The sequence below is a fragment of the Akebia trifoliata genome, chromosome 6, assembly GCF_017979445.1.
Source record: "Akebia trifoliata isolate Shusen 1 chromosome 6, ASM1797944v1, whole genome shotgun sequence".
Lineage (NCBI taxonomy): Eukaryota > Viridiplantae > Streptophyta > Magnoliopsida > Ranunculales > Lardizabalaceae > Akebia > Akebia trifoliata.
This window is the reverse complement of record NC_141380.1, coordinates 12,859,041-12,875,557: the sequence shown is the minus strand read 5'-3', so window position 1 is coordinate 12,875,557 and position 16,517 is coordinate 12,859,041. Positions and strand designations below refer to the sequence as shown.

General features: G+C 32.6%; 1 pseudogene; it reads left to right on the top strand.

The window, feature by feature from the left end:
- The first annotated feature begins 8,654 nt into the window (after positions 1–8,654).
- On the top strand, positions 8,655–16,061 carry LOC147400262 (uncharacterized; annotated as a pseudogene).
- The last annotated feature ends 456 nt before the right edge of the window (positions 16,062–16,517 follow it).

Genomic DNA, 16,517 nt, shown 5'->3' with positions numbered 1-16,517 from the left:
AAGTTGATTATTCCTTATTTGTTTAGAATAATAATGGAATTCTTGTTTACTTACTCGTTTATGTAGATGACATATTTGTCACAGGAAACTGCTCAAAGCATATCAATCAACTTCTTCATACTCTCAATACTAAATTCGCCATGAAAAACCTTGGCCCACTTCAAAATTTTCTTGGTCTCGAAGCCAAATATACCAAGGATGGTTTATTTTTATCTCAAGTCAAGTACGCCACAGATTTGCTAACTTGTCTTAAAATGACTGATGCAAAACCCTTGCCAACTCCAATCGTCGGTGGTCAAAAGCTTTCTACTATAGAAGGAGAACTTCTTCCAGATCCTTCTGAATATAAAAGTGTTGTTGGAGCACTCTAATACCTAACTCTCACATGACCTGATCTCAGCTACTCAATGAATAGAGTCTACCAATTTATGCATCGGCCTACTACAGCTCATTGGACAGTAGTTAAATGTATCTTACGTTATGTCAAAGGAACCATTACTTATGGTATTCGGTTTGAAAGGGGAAACTTGTCTATTCAAGGTTATTCAGACTCAGACTATGTAGGTGATCCGGATGATAGACGTTCTACAGGAGGATACTGCATCTACTTAGGAAATAATCTTATTTCCTGGAGTTCAAAAAAACAAAAAACTGTGTCCAAATCGAGCATAGAATTTGAATATCGCCAACTTGCCTTAGCAGCAACTGAAATTTCTAGGCTGAGACAATTATTACGAGATTTAATTGTCTTTCTATCTTCACCTTCGGTACTTTGGTGTTACAATATAAGTTCCATTGCTCTTGCTTCCAATCCTATTTTTCATTCACGCACCAAACATCTAAAAGTCGATTACCATTATGTTAGGGAAAAGGTTGTTCACAAGGAACTAGTGGTTCAACACATCAACACCACTGATCAGGTAGTCGATATTTTCACAAAGGGACTTAGTACACCGTGATTTCGATTTTTGTAGTCCAAACTGTTGGTACAGGATCTTCCCATCAGTTTGTGGGGGTGTGATAACTCAAGTGAGGAAATCTCTCTTAGGATTTCTCAATCAGTTTCAAAAGACTCAAAAGAGTCAACTCACATTACTTTCTTTCCTATAAAATCTCTCTTATCTTGATTAGTTGTTGCCTATTTTGACTTCTACAACTTTTGAATTTTGAATTTGATTTGTAACTGTCCCATAATTTTAGGATCTCATGATTTCACATCATTCTATAAATATTCTGTAAATGAATGAGAAAAGATATTTTCCATCAAACTCTTTTACTCTATGTCATGCATGGTCGAATATGTGATAATTTGGATTGAATAGTTGATATATTATTGGAAAAGAACTTTAATAGGAGGAAGGAATGAAAATTAACTTATATTAAATAACCTCAATGACATTCATTATTCATCTCATCATCAATTAGTGGAAGAAAAAATAATTCTTAATTACTGGGTTACAATTCATTTGTATTTTTAGTCTTAATTGTCTTCAATCCATTAGCTTTAACCATTTGAAGGAAATCGTACCCATGATATTTCTACCAAAAAATCCATCATTTTCAAGCTCTTAAAATTTTATAACTTTGACTTCAATCCATCAACTTCAATGCCTAGAATAAATCGTTGATTATTCCAAAAAAATATTCTTCAAGTTTATTCAAAGCCCCTCTTCAATGCATGGGGTTCAATCTTTTAAAGAATTTATGCCCAAAATTCTATTGTCTTCTACATCTAAAAAAAATATTTTATCATGTTTATGGGTTATGAAGGTTTAATGAGAATATGAGATAGATCTTAATGGTTGAAGATGAGGGTATGTTAATGATAACTGGTATTACAAAAAAAGTGTGTTCTAAAATTCAAATTTAATTGATTGTTTGACCGTAATTCTTATCAAAATATGTTTGCTTATTAAACCACTTATTTTTGTAAGAATTATATTTTTATCATAACTAGAAAAATGCATATGCATTGCACAAGGACTATTAAATAAGTGTTAAAAAAATTATATTAATATTTTTACTTAGATTAAAAAAAAATTTAACTTATTTTTAAATGAGAACCTTTACTCCAACATTTGAATTTAATTGATTGTATTTTTCAATCCAACTTTTACATATATTCAATATTTTATAATAATTTTTCTTATTATTTAAAATTATGTTTTTTATAGAAGTTGTAGAGAATTTTTCTTAAATCTTAATCTTGTTATGTGTGATGTTAATATATCATTAACAAATATTTAATAAATTAATTTATCTATTGCATGGATTTATGCTGCTAACTATGAACCTGTGTTCAATATGATTTAAAGCATGTATAATTTATTGTGCAGGCAAAAAGTAAGCTAAACTCATATTTCATGAAAAGCGTTAGAAAACTAAAATGACCTTATACGAAACAAACCTAATCAATACCTTAGAATCCATTATTTAATCCACTTTGTTAAGGTAGTTATCATATTTCTTAGCTTAATTGTACCATAATTAGCAGATAATCATACAATTCTCATATGTCTTTAGCTTATATGATTTATCATACTAAAATAGGCATAATTATGTGAATTTATATATTTCCAACAAATTTGATCATTGTGTGTTCAATTGTATAAGTCCAAATCAAAAGATCAAAGGTAAACACAATTGCGCAATTTGAACATAACATTATAATTAGAATGTCATAATAGGAAGGTGGACCAAATAGTAACCATTTTCATTTTAATTTAGTTCTTGAATTACTTCACCTTGGTTATTTTTATCCTTCTAATCCGAAGCTTGTATAATCAATCACATGATCTTCAAATTTTTCCAATATAATTAATTATTCATCCAATTGTGCCAAACTAATGTGATAAATATGTAGTGAGATGCTATGAGGCATAAACATGATTATTTGCTAACAAAGGTATAATTAGGGTTTAAATTATGGTAATGCCTAGGAAATATGCATATAAATAAGTTCTTTGAGACACTAATCAAATATCCTACTTTCAATTTATTAGGATTGTCGGTCGGCCAACTCATAGACTTTAACATGTCAAAATGAATTACATTCAATGATCTAGGGATCATTAACAAAACTATTTCGCCATTAAAAGCTTTGCTAAAAAGTAATGAGTTTTGTTTCTATTGTCACAATAGAACATTAAGTAGGAATCAATTTCAACCCTTCGACGAATTCTCTACATTTGGCTCTGTGTTTTGTTGTTTCTCCAAAAAAATCATTATTGAAATATTTAAAAAATCCGTTGGAAGCAGATCACTACTATCGATTCTATCAATGTTGAATTTTATCCAACAAACTAGAATTTTGTTTAAATGGACTATTAATTTTAAGTAATGGAATAGTGATCTATGTAACATCGAACTTCCTCCAAACCCAAAGCATTAAATATAACCAGGGCATTCATTTCAGGTAACTAAAAAAAATTTAATTTGCTTCTGTTTAAAAATATCTCAACATTTTGAGCCAACGAGAATTCATATATTATGAATCAGGGGGCATTAGACCTAAAAGGGCCACGTTTGTAACCATACAATTTTTAATGATTTGATAAATTAATAAATTTTGATCTTTTAATTTGATCTAAAATGAATGTTGGAAATGACACTAATTAAAATTTTCCCATAATAAAGTTACACTTAACAAATTGATGATATATTATCTTTTCCACATGAAAATTTAGCTATGCAAGGCCAAAATCTTTCATTTTCCTAAGTTCATTAATACAACATGAACATAGCTCATACATAGTGCCACAACATCAAGTCATAATTATTTCACATTTTAGGTCTGCTTCTCTTGATCATGCATAAAAAATCATCAGCTTTCATAATAACTAACATTACATGATTTTACCACATAATCATTTACAATTATGAAGTCTGATTCTTAGTTAGATATTAATAATTTCTTAAATTAACTTCAAAATGAGTAAATATTTATTTATTATTCGTCGCTTCATTTTTATTAATTCACATAACGTGTGACATTGAGTCACCATTTCTATAATTGTTTAATTGTCTGTATTTCCCTGAATTGAATTGTTGAGCTTTTTAAATGGTTACACACTATACTGAATTGAATTGTTGAGCTTCTTAAATGGTTATACACTATAATATCTTTTGTGATGTCTACTAAAAATTGATGAGTACAAAATAGATAATCTTTTGGCATTAACTATCAAATCTTTCACACATCCTCTAAACCTAATATCATTTAATACAAAATGGATTGTGAAAGATTTTTAATCCTCTTCTTGAAATATGGAACATTCTTGTCTATATTTTTTCTTTGGTATTATTTTAGGGTTCAAATATATTACTAGTTATGATTGTATGTTGCTAATCAGATTGATGATCCTAGAAATTCATATACGTTTCATGTTAACATTACCCCTAAGTTCTCTTTCCCATTATCTCTTCTATAACTAGAATTCATTAGATGTTCATTGTGTGGAGTTTGAGTCAACAAAAAAAAAACTTATTGTTGAATTTAAGTTATCAATTTGAGAGTTCAATAGCTATCTATTTTGAAAGAGAAGATTTGTTTTTTTTTAGTACCTTTTATAAACCTAATATGGACCATGAAGTCTAGTGGGATGAGACGACGTTTGACCAACATAGAAGTCCACATGGCCGAAATGAGGACCTTGGTCCAAGCTTTGTACGATTTTTAAGCATAAGGATAGTCAAGTGAATCGATTGTATATAGGTAAATGACTACATGTTATATTTAATTGTATACCATAGTTTTAAAGCCCATCTAGTAGACCAAGCTCGATAGAGTCAACTTGATTAGATTTGAAGGTAACTTGATCATGAAATTTGTTGGAACCATGACTTTGAGTTAACATGGAAACTTGAATGAGTCAACTAAACTTGACCAAGCTAGTCTGAAAATGCATCGAGACAAGACCCAAAAGCCTTGATTTTTTTCTATAAAAATCATTAAAAAATAATAATAAAACTCAATCAAGACAGTCGGGAAATGCATTTATTCAAAATCTAATACACTTAAAACTTAACTAAAACTCATCGTAAGACTATACTTGGTCATGCTATTCTTGAAATGCACCAAGTCATGACATAAAATCTTTGAATTTTTTTCTAATAATCATCCAAAGAATAAACTTAGGCTAATCATTTTGCAAATGCACTGAGTAAAGATCCAAAATTTGATTTTCAAAAAAAAAAATCATTCAAAAATAAAACTCGACCGAGTCAGAATGGAATGATGAGTCAAGACCAAAACCCCTTGATTCATTAACAAAAAAAATGAGACTTGGCTGAGGAAGTCTATAAATGCACCTAGTCAAGACCCAAACCATTGATTTTGTTACCTTAAATCATCTAAAAAAATGAAACCAAGAGTCTATTTGGAAACATATTGAGTTAAGACCAAGGTGTTTCCTCCTCCATAGCTCTTGAGATGTTTCTGATTTGAATTTCTTTAGAACATTAATGAGTTTTTGGTTGTTATATTCCCACTGCAAGAAAAATGATCCGTGTCTTCTAAATGAGACTGACAAATACCATTGGATCTATTTTGATATTATAATAGTAAAGCCCCCTTGATGCCACCCCGCCAGAGAGCATCTCAAGGGGTGGCATCACCACCAAGATCTAAGTCATGCACTGAAGGATGGAAAGAAGAAAGTGTCGAGCACATGCCTTCTAAATATTCTATCTTTTCACTAGCCCTGGTAGATTGGAAATGTACAGACTTGAAAATCTACAAAAACTCTGTAAGTGACCATCAAATGATTATCATGTGTTGCGTGAAAGTACTTCAAATGAACTTTCCAACCATGCATAAAATTGTTAAGCTTTATTACATCTCTAATCATGATAGGACCAAGTCAATTACTTCTTTCAAACTAGTCTTCAATGGGAAGCAAATGTCGATCACATTTCCAATTCAAGATACCTATGATAAATAAAAGTGATGCTATCCACTGTTGAAATAGTCGAGAGACAGATAGTGATAAAAACTCCTAAAATAAGACAAAAATGTATGTCTCAAATGTATAAGAAAAGAAAACTTTTCAGGCCGACAACGCAATTTAATGTCTTTATCACCAAAGGAATCAAGTGAGTAAGAAACTCACATGAAAAAAAGATGCATTCTTTTGATTGCCAATAGAGATGCTCTCAATGTCTTGAGGTTTCTAAATCAAGGGGAGGAATAGATTCTTCCTCATGGAATGAAAGAATTAAAATAGAGCCGAGACACCAAACTTTTTAAGTAAAAAAGTGAGGCTAGAATCATAGAACCCTTTGTAGTATCGATACCTTGGGCTTTAGGAGAAAGAAAAAAATTCAATTGAACTAAGAAAATACAGGGTAACATGTAATAAAATCACACATAATGTATGAATTTGGCTTTCGAAAAATATGGTATGTATAGATGACAAATATCGATAATATAATGAAAGAATGCAAGATAAAAAAAGAAAATAGAGCTTCAATACAAATTGAGCAAAGGTAGTTGTACGTTGACTAGGTTCAAAAATGATTTATGCAAAAGAAGCATGGAGCAAGATATGAACACACAATCATGCAATTATGCAGGCTAAAAGATGATTGAAGCTCTTCTATTTTATCAACGATGCAAAAATAAGGAGTAAAGCTTGAGGATAAGGGGGAGAATTCATCAATACATTTATTGATAATAACCATGCTTCGCAAATGGTGATGAAATAGATAGTAATGAGGATTCCTAAAATAGGACTAAAATTTCATGTCTCAAATAGTGAAATAAATAGGGGTTTGAGCCAATTCTATATTCTAATAATCTCATTACTAGTGGAGACAAAATGAATGGGACTTACTAAAACGCACCTCAATATCTTTTGTCAAAATGGTAAAGAAATGGGAGTATCACCGGGGAAGAATCAATGTCTTGCAATTGTTATAAAGAGAATAATGACTCTCTTCTATTCTGTGAACTGAAATATAGAAAAATGGGGATCGAGACATAGAGCCCCTAGTGAAGAAAATGAAAAGAAGTTCAGGACTTCTCTCGTAGCTTCAATATTGCAAGTTCTATAGGAGAATGAGAAAAATAGCTAAGTTGAAAAATAAAATAAATACAAAGCCCTCATGATGACAAATATTCGTGTAAAACTGTGTGTCAAACTAGTAACATATGGAAAGTAATGAATCTTAACACTGGCAGAAGGCTGGTATGAGAGAGGAATTGCACTATGAAAAAAATAAAGTTTACGATCTTGTGATAATGACAATGGATTGCAAGATGATTGAATGCAAATGGGTTTTCAAGACTACAAGAGAGTTAAAAAATAGTATTGAAAGGTTCAAGACAAGGCTAGTTGCTACATAAATTGGATATTGATTTCTTTGAGACATTTTCTTCGGTCTTATCAAAGGATTCCTTGCAGATTATGTTGGCTATTGTAGCTCATTATGACTTGGAGTTGCATTAGATTGATGTGAAGACAACTTTCCTTAGTAGTGATCTTGAGGAAGATATATATATATATATATATATATATATATATGGCATAACTCGATGGTTTTGCAGATGAGGGAAAAGAAATTTTAGCTTGAAAATTGAAGAAATCCATCTATGGATTAAAGCACGCCTCTAGATAGTGTTATCTCAAGTTGCACCAAGTTGTGGTCAAATATGTCTCTAAGAAAAATAAAGTAGATAAGTGTATATATGTCTCTAGGTGAATGGGAGTAGTTTTGTGATTCTTGCTATCTATGTGGATGATATCTTGGTCACCAATAATGACATCCATCTGTTACACGGCATGAAGCATTTCCTGTCAAAGACCATCAACATGAAGGACCTAGGAAATGCTGAATATGTTCTAAGACTAAAGATCTATAGGGATCGTTCGGTTGGCTATTTGGGATTTTTTCAGAAAGCTTATGTTGATAAGGTACTCAAAATGTATGAAATGGAAAATTGTGGACCTAGTGATGGCCCAGTGGTGAAATGAGACATCTTTAGTTAAGATAAAAATCCCAAGAATGAGATTGAAAGGAGTCAAATTGGTCTAAAAGGGTACGCCTTTGCGGTTGGTAGCTTGATGTATGCAATGATCTAAGTTCGACCATATATTAACTATGTTATCGGCATGCTTGGAAGGTATCAAAAGAACTCTTGTGTTGCTCATTGGAGAGCAATAAAGGAAGTTATTTGATACTTTTAAAAAACAAAGGATTTTATGTTGGTTACTCTGATTCAGACTATGCAGGATGTTGTGATAGTTTGAAGCCTACCTCTAGGTTATTTTGCTGCTTACTAATTGTATAATCTCTTGGAAGAGCTTCAAACAATCTATCATGATCGATTATGTTATGCATGAGGAGTACTTTGGTTGCTATGAAACTACTTGACAAGCCTTGTGGCTGAGGAACTTCATTTCAAAAATGGGTGTTTTGGATTCCATCCATAGGCCAATGGTCATGACCAAATTTAAGAAGAACAAATGGATTATTAAAAACAACAAGCGTATAAACATCAAATATCAACTTGTGTGTGAGAAAATTTGAATAGGCATTATTGAAATTCCGCATGTGTTTATAGATCAGATAATGGAGATCTGGTTGCTGACCAAATAACTCAAGTTGATGTTCCCAATTCTGTATAAGAACCATTGCAAGAAATTGACGGACCAATGACTAGGGCAAAGACAAAGATAATGGAAGAGACATTACACGGCTTGATTGTGGAAGTACAATACAAGGAGGCCGTTCTAGAAAATTCTAAGACCAACTTTGGAGATGTCAAAGTTTCACCAAGGATGGTAAACTATCTTTTTGTGCAAGGGAGTGATTTGTAAGAACAAATTGGATGCAAGAGTTAATTGGGAGTTTGATATTCTAATTGTCCTTAGTTTTGGCTTTTTATTTCTAAAGGACTAATTAGACCCAAACTTGATCTAATTTGTTTATAAAAGGGCACCTTATGTTGTATTTTGAACACAATTTTTATTTTTACAATTTACCTCTTATGAGTTTGAAGTTTATTCAAGAAACTTTAGTTTTGTTTCATGTATTCTTATTGGGTTCTTTATGAGTTCTCATTCGAGTTCTTGAAGAAAGGCATGAATCTTCGACTTATCAAGGAATTGATCAATCCTTGTGGTGTCACTAGATTGGGGTTTCAAGGACTTACTTTCCTTGGGATTCTAGTCCGATCAACATTTTAAGATTGTTTCTAAACAATCTAGAACGTTCGAAGCCTTCGAATTAAAAGGGTTTCTAGAACAAATCATTAAAAGAAGGTCTTAATCCAAGAGGGTTCATATCATTTGGTATCAGAGCTTCAAGATTGCTGGAAATAGAACATTATTGAAGGAATTGTTTGAAGATTCGGGTAGTGTAACAATTGGAATTGGAGAACAAAGCGGGTAGATCTTGCTTCCCAACAAAAATTCATACCAATTCAAAGCCAATGAGGGTTGGAAACCAGGTTTTTATTATCCCAAATCAATTTTGTTACATTCTTGATTGGAATCCATGACCATTCATTAGATTTCCATTATTGTTACGTTCTTATTGCTCTCATTTGTTGCTATTTTGTACTGTTGTTAAAAAAAATATTTGGATAGCCACAATGAACATTCGTTGTTATTGAATTGCTGTATTGTTGTTAAAAAAAAACTTTCCAAGAATAAATGTTTATTACTGATCTTTAATGATTTTTAATGGCCTTTAATGGCCTTCCATTGAATATTATGAATCTTCAATTCGAAAACTTCGTTTCTTGTTTTCTAAACTAATCTATCTTGCTGGAAATTCAGCAACAACGTTCTATTGAATCGATAAAAATGGCATCACCATTGACGTTCATTAGATAGCTATTCAATTGAATCGTTTGCCTGAAATATATAAATAACCGAAACTCCCATTAAAACATTTCTTAAACGTCCTCTTTCTTGCTATTCTTGTTGGAAATTTCAGAATAACACATTTATTTTATTGCTGAGTTTCAGCCACCACGTGTTATCTGAATTCAGCAAAACAGAAAAACAAAGATCGACTTCTAAACCAAACTTCTTACATAGATCACCCTCGATTGTGAATTCTGAATTTCATTCATAATGTTCTCTTGAATGGTCTTTCATTGAAAATAGACGAAACATTCTTCGTGAAAATATTCAGACATTGATTTCTGAATTGCGTTTTGATTGGAAACCATGAACATAATGTAAGCAGATTTCATAACGACTTTGTTGCTGAATGTTCATGCTCAATTAATAGCCATGAAATTCAATAAATATTCAGATTTTCAATGAAATTCTTGATTGCTTTTCTTGTTGTTCTCTGAAATTTATTTCTTAGAGTTGTCTTTAATGGACTTTCATTGAAAAAAAAAAAAAAGAAAAAAAAAATCAACAAAACCCATATGCTGGAATTTGAATTCAGCAATAACAAAAAGCGAAATCTTCAAGCAATATCAATTTTTGCTGAAACTTCAACAATTGTGACACTGTAACTCTGCCATTACAGAAGAATGTGAGGAGAAAATGCTTTAAAAAAAAAAAAAACTCTTTAAGAATTTTCTTTTCATATTCCGTTCTTACATATTTCTTGTTAATTCTGAATTTTCTTTGTGAATTCTGAATTTTTTTGCTGAATTACAAATTGTGATCGATCTTCAACAATCATTCTAAGATCTTATATGTTTATGTACAAATCGAACTTCTTGAATATTCTTGAAAATTCTTTCTTGCATGATCAAGATGGTAACCGTTCTTTCTTGTACCAGAACATTACAGGTTAGCTGAATTTCGGCTACAACGTCTATTTTTCTTGTTGAATTTTAGATAAACGTTTGACATAATTTTCTTTGATTCAATAACTCCTTTGGAAAAAACTCCAGCAACATATCCATAACGTGGCTTGCTGAAATTTCAGCCACCACAGAATTTTTCTTTTGTTGTATGAACATCGAATGCTGAATTTTTGGATTATTGAACTCTAGCTTCTGATTAAGTACCTTAAAGGGGGTTGATTTATTGTTTCTTCTTGCTGATATTTGTTTTTTTTTTTTTTTAAAAGAAAAAAAAATAAGAATTGTTATTTGCTGTTTGTAGTTACAAAAAAAATAAAAAATTTTGAAAAAAAAAAAAACAAAAATCGGAGTTGGTAACTTCAAACGGCCATAACTTTTGATCCGGATATCGGAACAACTATTAGTACATATCAAATCGAAGCTCTTTTCGAAACCTATAAATTGAACTAGGCATAACTTTTTCTCATACCATTTTGACCCCCAATTCCATCGTTTTCATCACTTTTTGGGACTTGCAAGATTGTTGTGTTTTTTGTTGCTTTCATTTATTTAAATTTACAGGTTCAAACCATGAGTAAGGAAGGAGGAGAACCACATGTGACCGACATGAAATTATTCATCAAGGTTGTTCATGATCAATTTAAATTGTTGAATTCAAGGTTGAACAATATGGAATCTTCTTATGAATCTAAACCATATCGAAGACATGAGTTCGAAGGAGAAGAAGATGTTCATTCCGAAATGAAAAGAGTACATTATCGACGGGATAAGAAAGTTGATTTCAAAGAAGATAACAATATGGGTAGCATAAAGATGACGATTCCGACCTTTCACGGAAAGAATGATCCTGAATTATATTTGGAATGAGAAAGAAAGGTTGAGCACGTTTTTTATTGTCATAATTATTCCGAGGATAAAAAAATAAAGCTAGCTATCGTGGAATTTTCAAACTATGCCAGTATATGGTGGGATCAATTGGTGATCAATAGGCACAGAAATGGTGAGAGGCCTATTCGATCATGGGATGAGATGAAGTTAATGATGCGTAAAAGGTTTATACCTAGCCATTACTATAGAGATTTATATATAAAATTGCAAGGACTGGTTCAAGGTTCCATGAGTGCCGAGGATTATTATAAAGAAATGGAAATTGCCATGATTCGAGCAAACATAGAGGAAGATAGAGAAGCAACCATGGCTAGATTCATTGCCGGATTGAATAAGGAGATTGCTGATGTGGTTGAGTTGCATCATTATGTAGAAATGGAAAAGTTACTACACAAAGCCATTAAAGTGGAAAAGCAAATCAAGTCTAGAAGGTTCAGATCTGGATCATCTTCTAATAGTCCGTGGAGATCAAATTGGAAGGACAACAAAATTCCTTTCAAACCAAAAGAAGAAGCAAAGTCTAAGAATTCAGTTTCTATTCCTAAAGATAGACTTGACACAAAGCCTCTTATTAAGTCACGTCAGATTAAGTGTTTTAGGTGCTAAGGGTTCGGACACATTGCTTTTGAATGCCCAAACAAAAGGGTTATGGTTGTATTGGAAAACAGAGACATTGAAAGTGCTAGTTCAAGTGACAACGAGATGCCTCCATTAGAGGATTGTTCTAATGTTGAAGTAGAAGAGCATGTGCATGGTGATTTACTTGTCACCAGGAGAGCTTTGAGTATATAGCTTAAGGATGAAGGAAATGAGGAGTAATGTGAGCACATTTTTCACACAAAATACCACGTGAAGGATAAAGTATGTACATTGATTATTGATAGTGGGAGTTGTAACAATGTTGCTAGTACCTTGTTAGTAGAGAAGTTGAATTTGAAATGACTGAATGATTGTAGAGAAGTGAAGCTAAACAAGCAAGTTCGGGTTCCTTTCTCAATAGGCAAGTATGTGGATGAGGTTCTTTGTGATGTGGCACCGATGCATGCTGGTCATATATTGCTTGGTCGACCATGGCAGTTTGATAGGAGAGTGTCGCATGATGGGTATAAAAATTGTTATTCTTTTGTAATGAACAATCGAAAAATTGTATTGGCCCCTCTCAAGCTTTTGCAAGCTTATGAAGACTAGGTTAGGATAGCAAGTGAGTACAAAAAGAGAGAGAAACAAAGGTGTGAGCAAAAAAGAAAGCAAAGTTAGTAACATGGAGAAAAGAATAAAGTACTGAGTGTACTTGCTGAAAAACATGATGTTAAAAGCGTAATGATTGCAAGGCCACAAGTACTAGTACTTATGTACAAAGATGTTAATTTTTCTACTAACTATCTTAACTCATCTTTGCCTAGTGTTGTTGTGTCCTTGTTGCAGGATTTTGAGAATCTTTTTGCTGAGGAGATTCCCCATGGTTTACCTCCTTTAAGAGGAATTGAGTACCAAATAGACTTCATACCTGGTTCTGTTATACCAAAAAGACCTGTTTATAAAACTAATCTTGAGGAAACAAAGGAGATACAAAGGCAAGTGGATTAACTATTGCAGAAGGAATTTATAAGGGAGAGTCTTAGTCCATGTTCGGTTCCAGTTCTATTAGTACCAAAAAAAGATGGAACATGGCGCATGTGTGTGGATTGTCGAGCTATTAACAAGATAATAATAAAATATAGGCATCCTATCCCTAGGTTAGATGATATGTTTGATGAATTGCATGGCTCTTATTTGTTTTCTAAAATTGATTTAAAAAATAGGTATTATCAAATTCGCATGAAAAAGGGAGATGAATGGAAAACTGCATTTAAAACTAGATATGGGTTGTATGAATGGTTAGTAATGCCCTTCGGTTTTGACTAACGCACCTAGTACATTCATGAGGTTAATGAACCATGTCTTGTGTGCTTTCATGGGAAAATTTGTGGTAGTTTACTTTGATGATATTTTAGTCTATAGCAAAAAAGTGGATGACCATGTGAAGCTTTTGCATGCTGTGTTCAATGTGTTAAGAGAGCACTAATTATATGTTAATCTTAAGAAATGCACATTTTGTATGGAATCTGTTGTGTTTCTTGGATTTGTTGTTAGTTCGCAGGAATTAGTGTTGATGAGGAAAAGGTAAGGGCAAGAAAGGATTGGCCTACGCCTACGAATGCGAATTAGGTAAGAAGTTTTCATGGTTTAGCAAGTTTTTATCGAATGTTTGTTAAAGATTTTAGTTCTATTACTGCACCTTTGAATGAACTTGTTAAAAAGAATGTTGTTTTTAATTGGGTTAATGTGTATGATCAGGCTTTTCAAATTTTGAAAGATAAGTTAACTAATGCACCTTTGTTGTGTCTGCCTAACTTTGATAAAGCTTTTGAAATAGAGTGTGATGCATCCAGAATTGGAATAAGAGCTGTTTTGATGTAGGATTCCAAACCAATAGCTTATTTTAGTGAAAAGCTAAGTGGGGCAGCATTGAATTATCCTACTTATGACAAAGAGCTTTATGCATTAGTGAGGACTCTTCGAACATGGCAACATTATTTATGGTCGAGAGAATTTATCATTCATTCTAATCATGAGAGCTTGAAGTTCCTGAAGACCCAAGGTACGCTTAATAAAAGACATGCTAAATGGTTGGAGTTTATAGAAATATTTCCTTATGTAATTAAATATAAACGTGGAAAGGAAAATGTTGTGGCCAATGCATTGTCTAGAAGGTACGTATTGCTTACTTCATTGCAAACTAAACTACTTGGTTTTGAATTGCTTAAAGATTTGTATGCTAATAATTCTAATTTAAGTCAAGTATGGAATGCATGTGCTAAATGTGCATTTGGTGACTTTTATAGGCATGAAGGGTTTCTCGTCGAGAAAGATAAATTGTGTGTGCCTATTTATTTTGTTCAAGAGTTACTTGTAAGGGAAAGTCATGGAGGATGTTTAATGGGTCACTTTGGTGTCCTAAAAACTTTAGATATATTATGTGAGCATTTTCATTAGCCTCATATGAAGCATGATGTGCAATTTGTTTGTGACAAGTGCATTACATGTTGGCAAGCAAAGTCTAAAATTAGATCGCATGGCTTGTATACTTCTTTGCCTGTACCTAATCAGCCTTGGATTGATATTTCTATGGATTTTGTTTTAGGACGGCCAATGACTCAAAATGGCAAAGATAGTATATTTGTTGTTGTTGATAGGTTTAGTAAGATGGCCCATTTTATTGCATGTACTAAAACCAACGACGCAACACATATTGCTGATTTGTTATTTAAAGAAGTAGTTCAATTGCATGGGCTACCTAAGTCAATTGTTAGTGACAGAGATGTTAAGTTCCTAAGTTGTTTTTGGCGCACTTTGTGGAGTAAATTAGGAACTAAACTTTTATTTTCTACTGTTGCGCATCCTCAAACGGATGGTCAAACTGAAGTAGTCAATAGGACACTCACTATTTTATTGCGTGCTATCATTTAAAAAAATTTAAAATAATGGGAGAAGTGTACCACATATTGAGTTTGCATATAATAAGACTATTCATTCTACTACTTCATTTTCTCCATTTGAGATTGTTTATGTTTTTAATCCTTTAATGCCTATGGATATTTTACCTTTGCCTACTAATGAACATGTTAATCTTGATGGAAAGAAAAAGATAAATTTTGTGAAAGATTTACATGTCAAAGTTCGAGCCAACATTGACAGGAAGAATGAGCAATATGCTAAGCAAGCCAATAAGAGCTGATTGAAAGTTGTTTTCCACCCTGGAGATTGGGTTTGGGTGCACTTGTGTAAGGAGCGGTTCCCTACCCGAAGGAAATCAAAATTGCAACCTCGAGGAGATGGACCATTTCAAGTCTTGGAACGGATCAATGATAACGCCTACAAACTAGATTTGCCAAGTGATTATGGTAATGTTAGTTCAACTTTTAATGTTGCTGATTTATCCTTGTTTGATGTAGGTGATTCGAGGACGAATCTTTTCGAAGAGGGGAAGAATAATGGAGATCTCATTGCTGACCAAATAACTCAAGTTGATGTTCCCAAGTCTTCACAAGAACCATTGCAAGGAATTGGTGGACCGATGACTAGGGCAAAAATAAAGATGATGGAAGAGACATTATACGGCTTGATTGTGGAAGTACAATACAAGAAGGCTGTTCTAGAAAATTCTAAGACCAACTTTGGAGATGTCAAAGTTTCACCAAGGATGGTCAACTATCTTTTTGTGCAAGGGAATGATTTGTAAGAACAAATTGGATGCAAGGGTTAATTAGGAGTTTGATATTCTAATTGTCCTTAGTTTTGATTTTTTATTTCCAAAGGACTAATTAGACCCAAACTTGATCTAATTTATCTATAAAAAGGCACCTTATGTTGTATTTTGAACACAATTTTTATTTTTACAATTTACCTCTTATGAGTTTGAAGTTTATTGAAGAACATTTAGTTTTGTTTCATGTATTCTTATTGGGCTCTTTATGAGTTCTCATTCGAGTTCTTGAAGAAAGGCATGAATCTTCGACTTATCAAGAAGTGATCAATCCTTGTGGTGTCACTAGATTGGAGTTTCAAGGACTTACTATCCTTGGGGTTCTAGTCCGATCAACATTTTATGATTGTTTCTAAACAATCTAGAACGTTCGAAGCCTTCAAATTAAAAGGGTTCTTAGAAGAGATCATCAAGAGAAGGTCTTAATCCAAGAGGGTTCATATCATCAGATGATTATAGATCCTCTAACTAAAGGTCTTTTGCCTAAAATTTTCAAAGAGCGTGCTAATGGAGGGAGTCTTGGAGTCTTTTCACTCTATAGCCTAA